Raw genomic sequence first — 7,821 nt, forward strand, 5'->3', positions numbered from 1 at the left:
TTGTAAAATGTAATTTATTCCTGTGATCAAAGCTGAATTTTCAGCATCATTACTCCAGTCTTCAGTGTCACATGATCCTTCAGAAATCTTTTTTTTAACCTGTGATACTTTTTTATAGAAATAATTTAATATATAACAATTCATTTTTTTTTTTTTTTTTTACAATTTAAAATTTTACATTTTTTTTAATGAAATATTAATTAAATATGTGCTTTATCTTTTTCTTTTTGGAACTTAAACTTGAAGACTCAGATTATACATAACAAATGAATAAGCATGACATCAGAGCCACACCATTAAACAAAAGTCTCAAATCAGTAAAAATAATACATTCATGAGCGTAAATAATAAATATAAACATGTCTTCATTACAGAGCTGGTAAGAGAAACCACCGCTGCCAGTGAAGCCCTGCTGGTGCCCAAGAACGTCTCGGCCTTCCCATCAAACGGAGAGCGTTTCACAGAGGGTCACATTGACGTGTGGTGGATCGTTCATGATGGAGGCATGCTGATGCTGCTGCCGTTCCTCCTCCGCCAGCACAAGGTACATGCTTCATCTCTTCATTTCTGTCAGAATGATGTTATAGTTAAGTCACTGCAGCTCGTGTTGACATCTGTGGATGATGTTCGGTAGGTTTGGAGGAAGTGCAAGATGCGCATCTTCACTGTGGCCCAGATGGACGATAACAGCATCCAGATGAAGAAGGATCTGACTACCTTCCTGTATCACCTGCGCATAGACGCCGCAGTGGAGGTGGTGGAGATGGTAATGCACCCGCTCACTGTCATTACTCGTGTTCAAAAGCAGCTCCGAGAGAGAAACAGGAGGATCTTTAAGTTGAAAAGTTGAAAAACTTTCAGGGTTTGTGCAAAAGGAAGGTGAGCAGATCAAGGTCAGAAATTAGCTAGGGAGGTATATTTAATATTTAAATAAATATTTAAAAAGCTGAGGCAGGAAATGATGCTGTAGTAGACGTAGTATAACATTTTATAATATTTACCATAATTTGTTCACATTATCAAATTCAATTTATTTCAGTTTATTTGGTTTAAAATATTGTCTAAATATTTAGTTGGATGTGTGTATGTGTGTGTATTATATTATACATAAACTATATATTTTTTTTATGTTTTATTATATATATATATATATATATATATAACAGAAATTACAAATAATGTCATACAATTAATATCAAAATCATTTGCAGCTACTTTTGTTTTACTTTTAATTATTTTTTTCTTTTTCTTTTTTATTTATGGTTCCATTTTCAGAAAAAGTATCTGCAGATGATGACAAAAATGTATATTTGGATCAGCTATTCCTTTATGAACTGTAGACTATATTTTCCTTGTTTTCTCACTGTTTCTGTACAGTTCTGTGAGTAACTCAGAGAAATATAGCGTATATATACATCTCTCTCCTGTATCTTCAGCATGACAGTGATATCTCAGCGTACACGTATGAGAAGACCCTGATGATGGAGCAGAGATCTCAGATCCTCAAGCAGATCAACCTCACCAAGACTGAGCGTGAACGTGAGGTACATGTCCGTCCTCAAGCATTCACTGTCAAACTCTGTTTATGATCAAACATGCTACTCTACAAACTTGTGCATGTCCATTTTAAAAGCTTAGAAAGATTAAACATAGCAATATTGAAATTTTTTGGCTGGATGCTTTTCATTCTAAAAAGAAACATTTCTTTAACTTCAGTATTTATCTGTACGTCATGGAAAATATCTTTAAGATAATATTACATCACAGGATACAAATCCAGTTGAACTGCAAGGCTGCATGTTGAACCTCATTATGCATGACATCACTGCATGTGGGCGGGGCCTCTCCTCTCATTAATATTCTCATCGTTCCTCTCCCTTCAGATCCAGAGCATCACTGACAGCTCTCGCGGGTCGATCCGCCGTAAAAACCCGGCCGCTGTCACGACTCAGCTGAGTGTGACAGAGGAGCCGGCGGCCAGCAGCAAAGAGGAGAAACCAGAAGAGGAGGTACAGCCAGCAATGCTCATCATGTCTTCAGATATCACAGAAACAAATGAATGGCTTTACAGTTTTCATTTTACATGCCAATAACAGCCAGATCGCTTCTGTTGAACATGCTGTGATCTCGGCTTGACTGTCTTGTCTGATATCAGTGTTTTTGTGATGCCTTTCAGAGTAATGGACACGGCAGAATCCATCTCTCTCTCTCTCTCTCTCTCTCTCTCTCTCTCTCTCTCTCTCTCTTTTTCTCTCTCTCTTTCTCTCTCTGTCATTCTACAGTCTTTCTGTTCTGTTTTTTTTTTTTTCAAACATAAAGTTTGCTCTCTCGCTTTCTCTTTCTTTCTTTCTCTCTCTCTCTCTCTCTCACTCTCTCTTTCTCTCTTAAAAGTTATTTATTTTAAATATTTGTAGTTATAAGAAATGCCATTTTAATAATTTAATTTGTATCAATTTAATTAATTTTTTATTTTATTTTTATTATAATTAAACAACTATCAATGGTAAATTATCAAATTATTTATTTTACATTTATTTCTTATTTTAATGAGAATACATTTCATTAATGTATATGGTAAATATTAATTTCAGTTTTACTTTTAACTTGTCTTTTAATTTAATTCTAAAAGTCAAAAAAATAAAATTATATATAATATAATTCATTATAAATATAACTAAAATGAAAGTAATCGGTCAATAAATAAGTTTGTTTTTAATTTAATATTTATTAATTTTCTTAATTTAATAATGATTTATTATTTAATATTATTCATTATGAAACAATGTCAGTTTCATTGTGATTGTAATAAATATAATGAAATACAATGAAATTAAAATGAAAGTAATAATGAAAGTCAATAAATACAAATATTATTCATTATAAAGCAGTCATTTTCATTGTGATCACAATCTTTAACAAATTAACAAATTACAAAAATAACAAAACGATAACAAATTTGTTATTATTGTTGTGATTATTTAACTGTATTGTTTATTTTTATTTCATAATAGTTTATGATTTATTATTATTACTTATAATTTAAATATTTCTTTGTTTAATTTAAACTCTTTTAATCTCTATCTGATCATTAACGTTTTCTTTTCCTTCTCTTTTGCCCTTACATTCTCCATATGTGCGCATGTGCTGGTCCTGCCCTCTCAGTCTGTCCCTGTGTCCCCATCCCAACAGGAACAGCTCATTCATGACAAGAGTACCAACCCGCCAACCCCGGCCACACCGCAGTCCCCCAGCGCAGACGCCGAGACCCCCGGCACAGCCGTTCAGATGACATGGACCGAAGCCAAGTGTGATGGAGAGCAGGCCAAACCTATAGGAGCCACGACACCAGAGGCCATCAAAGACCTCTTCAACATGAATCCGTGAGTGCAGCATACGGCAAAAAGTCACTTGATTTAAAAATTGCATTTGCAAAGGTTTGCATTTAGGTTCAGTTTTGCATTGCACACATTTACACTCGTCTTTCATTCTTTCTCTGTCACGCCACAGAGAGTGGGAAAATCTGTGAGTATCTGACAGCGATGCACACATTCACACTCACTGATGTTGATGAATGTTTATGAGCTTATGGTTGATGATGGTTTTGTTTTCAGAAACCAGTCCAACGTGAGGCGCATGCACACTGCACTCAGAATCAACGAAGTCATTGTTAAGAAATCCCAGGAGGCCAAACTAGTCCTGCTCAACATGCCCGGACCGCCCAAAAACAGGAGCGGCGACGAGAACTGTATCCTGATCATTTTTTGTGTTACATTGTCTCGTTGTCATTTAGAAAATTATTATGGCTTTCATAATTTTTTTATTCCAATTTGGTGTAAAAATTCTACATTTTTTGGTAGACCAAAAAATACTGAGGCAAGCAAGATTTTAAAATGGCATTTGTTTTTAAACCGAGTCCATTGCATTTTGGGAACCTATGCAAATACACCACTGTTCAAAAGTTAATTTAATGAAAGAAATTAGTGCTTTTAACCAGAATGCATTAAATTAATAATGTTACAAAAGTTTCTATTTTGAATAAATGCTGTGCTTTTGAACTTTCTGTTCATCAAAGAATCCTGAACATAAAAATGTATCCCAGTTTCCACAGAAATGTTAAAGGGGAGATATGACGTTGCTAAAAAAGAACATTATTTTGTGTATTTGGTGTAATGAACTGTGTTTATGCGGTTTAAGGTTCAAAAAACCTTGATATGATAGAATGATTTCTGAAGGATCATGCGACACTGAAGACTGGAGTAATGATGCTGAAAATTATATTAATACAGTATATTCAAACAGAAACCAGCTATTTGAAAATTTCACAATATTACTGTTTTTACTGTATTTTTTGGTCAAATAAATGCAGCCTTGGCATGTATTGTATGACACACTTACTGACACCAAATTTTGACATACTGTTCACCATATAGTACATACTGCAAAAGTAGTGTGAGTAGAACGCGTCTGTATGTCTGTTTCATATCTTTTACAGCTCTCATTTCCTTGACTCTATCAATCAGACATGGAATTCATGGAGGTTTTAACCGAAGGTCTCAACCGGGTCCTCCTCGTGCGTGGTGGAGGTCGTGAGGTCATCACCATCTACTCTTAAGAAACTAGTCGACGTCATCCCACTCCATTTGCCCTCCTTCCCCAGTGTGGCCCAAGCAATATCCCAGAATTCCCTTCAATCAACCAGCTTCATTTGTCCAACAGAAAATCCCATTCTACTGGTCTGCCAAGCTCTCACTGGCCAAACATCGTTCTTGGCGTTACTCTCGTTCATGATGGATGTGATCCACACTTCACTGTTCAATGAAGTGCACTGTTGATGTCAGTGGGTATTTGTTCAATGCCCCGCCTGCTGTAGCTTTCCTACATCATCTGTCAATCACCACTCTCACCCAATCAGGAGAAGCGGGTGGGTTTTGAGGAAGAGGATCCAGAAAAGAATGTGCAAAGTCAAGGATTCGACGTTCAAAACTACACCAGAGATGCTGTGAAATACTTCTGCTCTGGTAAAGACTGACAGCCTTGGGAAAAGATCTTCATGGTTTGAACTCGGTCCTTTCGGTCTGCAGATTGGTCAAATGTGAATTAATAATGAGGTAATACTATAATGTGAACTGTGAAATGTGAAGTTTAAAGTCGACGTGAAATGAAACTTGGACCTATTTACTTTCGTCAACGATCGGTGCGTGTTATTCCGAAGAAAAAAGTTTGTTTAATCAAAATATGAAAATAGCTCAACTTTTATTTTTCAACACCCAATCAAATCTTGTGTGCATTTTTTGCTTATCTTCCTGAATGCTTGCATTACAGAAGCAAAATGGTTTGCGAACGGCATTTCATGTTGACTTTAAGCGGGTTCCTCTGCACAGAGATCTGTTGTTGTGTGTTTGTTTTGTCTCATCAACCTCCTCCATGTTTTTATTCGTTCCTAGCTATCCCCCTGCCAAATACAGTCACAATATGTGCCAAAAAAACCAGGCTGGCAGGGTGTGCGACTTGCTGTTTGACAGCAAAGCAGCGAGTGAGAGTCTATCGGTGCAACCAACACTGTAATTAGCGAAAGAACAAGCTTGAAAAAAAAAGAAAAAAAGTACTCAGCCACTCCGAAGTAGTGTAAATAGTGTATAAGGCATTATTAAATATCAGTGTAGTATTTTTATTGTGAAATAACCGAAGATTCTGGTGAAGAAACGCTGTTGTCTTACAGGGTCAGGGTGTTTTGGGTGGCTACAGGCTTCACTATGGCGGCTTGAAGTGTACTACGGTACCAAACCTCCCCTCCCCAACAAGCACTCAACCTGCACTGACAGCCACTGTGTAACAAATGATTTAATGAGTCTGTGGATTCATTAATCATATATTCATTGCATTATTTATTTTTGTAGAGATATAGGATATTTTATACAGTCTTTTTTTAGCAGAAATACCAACAACTGCATATATACATTTATATATATATATAAACACAAATATATAGATAAATATATATAAATAAATAAATATAACTTTAATCTCACTGGTAAGAAAATATATACAGTAGTTTATTACAGATTATTTTATGTTTAATCATGGGAAAACCTCTCATAAGATGAATGCTGCTGCTAGTGTATGAATAGATATGGATTGTGCGTGTACATAATGCGAAAGATTAAATATTTAAAGTTATATTTACGAGGGGAGGGGCTGACGCTAAGATTGCATATCAGTTCTGGCGTTTGCATCGAAAACGACTTCAGCCTTATGTAATCAGCTTTATCATGTTTTATTTAGTTTATTTTCTGTTAAAAGTGATAACTTAAAGTGACGATAATGTTCACTGAATCTAAATAAAACGCAAACCGTGCGTCGTATTTTTTAACATAATACTGCCTGCGTAGACTGAGCCTCTGATGACGTTTCGACAATTAGTTCACTCAACGATGTTTTTAACAAACCACTTACAATATGCTTCGTTTGCATGGTGTGTGTTGGAAAAATTTGATTTTCGTAATGTGAAAAGAGCAGTTCCTGGAAAAATGTCAAGGCAGCTTTTTCAGATTGTTGTCGCGACTCAACGGCAAGATGTTCTTACGTGTAAACTTAGATTAGCGGGATACTGTGTGTTGTTGTTTTGGGTTTTGTACATAATATCGCTCTCGAGACACTGTAGCTACAGGGTCATTGTTCCCTGATGTGTTTGTTAGGATGCTTTTAGTACACACCGGAAAAACTAATTTTTTTGTTTTCAACGGTAAATATTGCAATATTGATTTCCATGGGAAACAGTACGTATGGCGTAATTTTAGTTGCTAGTTCGCACACAAGTCTGCTTCTCGTAGAGTTCATCGGCACGCTTCTTATGCTAGAGTGTGCGTCGCATCTGTTCTATGGTGGCTGAGATAGAAATGCACTTTATACGAGTTAACGTTATTTACATCCATGGTGACAGTGACGATTGAGTTGCCAGAATCATGAGCATGCCAGATCCATTTCAGCGCTGATGCCTCTAGCGGTGAGAGTGTGTACTGCATCGGCCGTTCGGCCAAGCTATCGCAGACCAGACAGTTGTGTTTGCTGCGGTAACATACTACCTGAAGATTGATTTTATTATGCTGTAAAACAAAACAAAAAATGTGTGTTTGCTGTTTATTTGGCATGAATTTCTAGCATTTCTTGTAATTAATGATGAAAAGAGTATACGTAGATGTAAAAAAAAAAAAAGAAAAAGAAGATATATTTCTAATACGAATCACTGAGTTGATGTGGTAACATCTCCATTCCTCCCACTTTTCACTCCCTACGTCATTCCGAACCTACAAGCACTGTTTCGATGTGATCACCGTATAAAAAGACTATAAACAAGCGCTTCCACTGCTGGGCTTGGCTCTATTCAAACTGACAGTGGACACATTCACAATCTTTTTCCTTTCGTCAATATCTCACGATGAATACCTGGCTTGTGTGTAGCAAAAAAAGAAATTGTGTATTCCTTCGCCAAGGAATATCGAGGCGTTCGACACATCTCGGAAACAAAAAAGGGCTCTGAATAACAGTCTGTACTTGGTTCTGACCCGCACCATTGGATGTTCTCCAAAAAAAAAAAAAAAATGGGAATCTCACTTCATTTTATTAATCCTACACTCTCGGAAATTAAAGGTTGCTTGCTGCATTTTAGGTTCTTGCTGTATGAAAAAGTCATTGATGTTTTCTACAGGTTCTTCAGATCAGATTGGTTTTGGTTTCTAGGTTTTTTTTAAGCACCTGAATATAGTTTAAAAAGGCATTAGACTGTCAAACCTTTATTTTTGAGAGTTTACTCCCATGACATTT

General features: G+C 36.2%; 1 pseudogene; it reads left to right on the forward strand.

Moving 5' to 3' along the window:
• Positions 1-4,931, forward strand: part of LOC107666112 (solute carrier family 12 member 5-like) — a 108,594-nt pseudogene extending 103,663 nt beyond the window's left edge.
• Positions 4,932-7,821: the final 2,890 nt, after the last annotated feature.

The sequence above is a fragment of the Sinocyclocheilus anshuiensis genome, unplaced genomic scaffold (assembly GCF_001515605.1).
Source record: "Sinocyclocheilus anshuiensis isolate Anshui unplaced genomic scaffold, SAMN03320099.WGS_v1.1 scaffold447, whole genome shotgun sequence".
NCBI lineage: Eukaryota > Metazoa > Chordata > Actinopteri > Cypriniformes > Cyprinidae > Sinocyclocheilus > Sinocyclocheilus anshuiensis.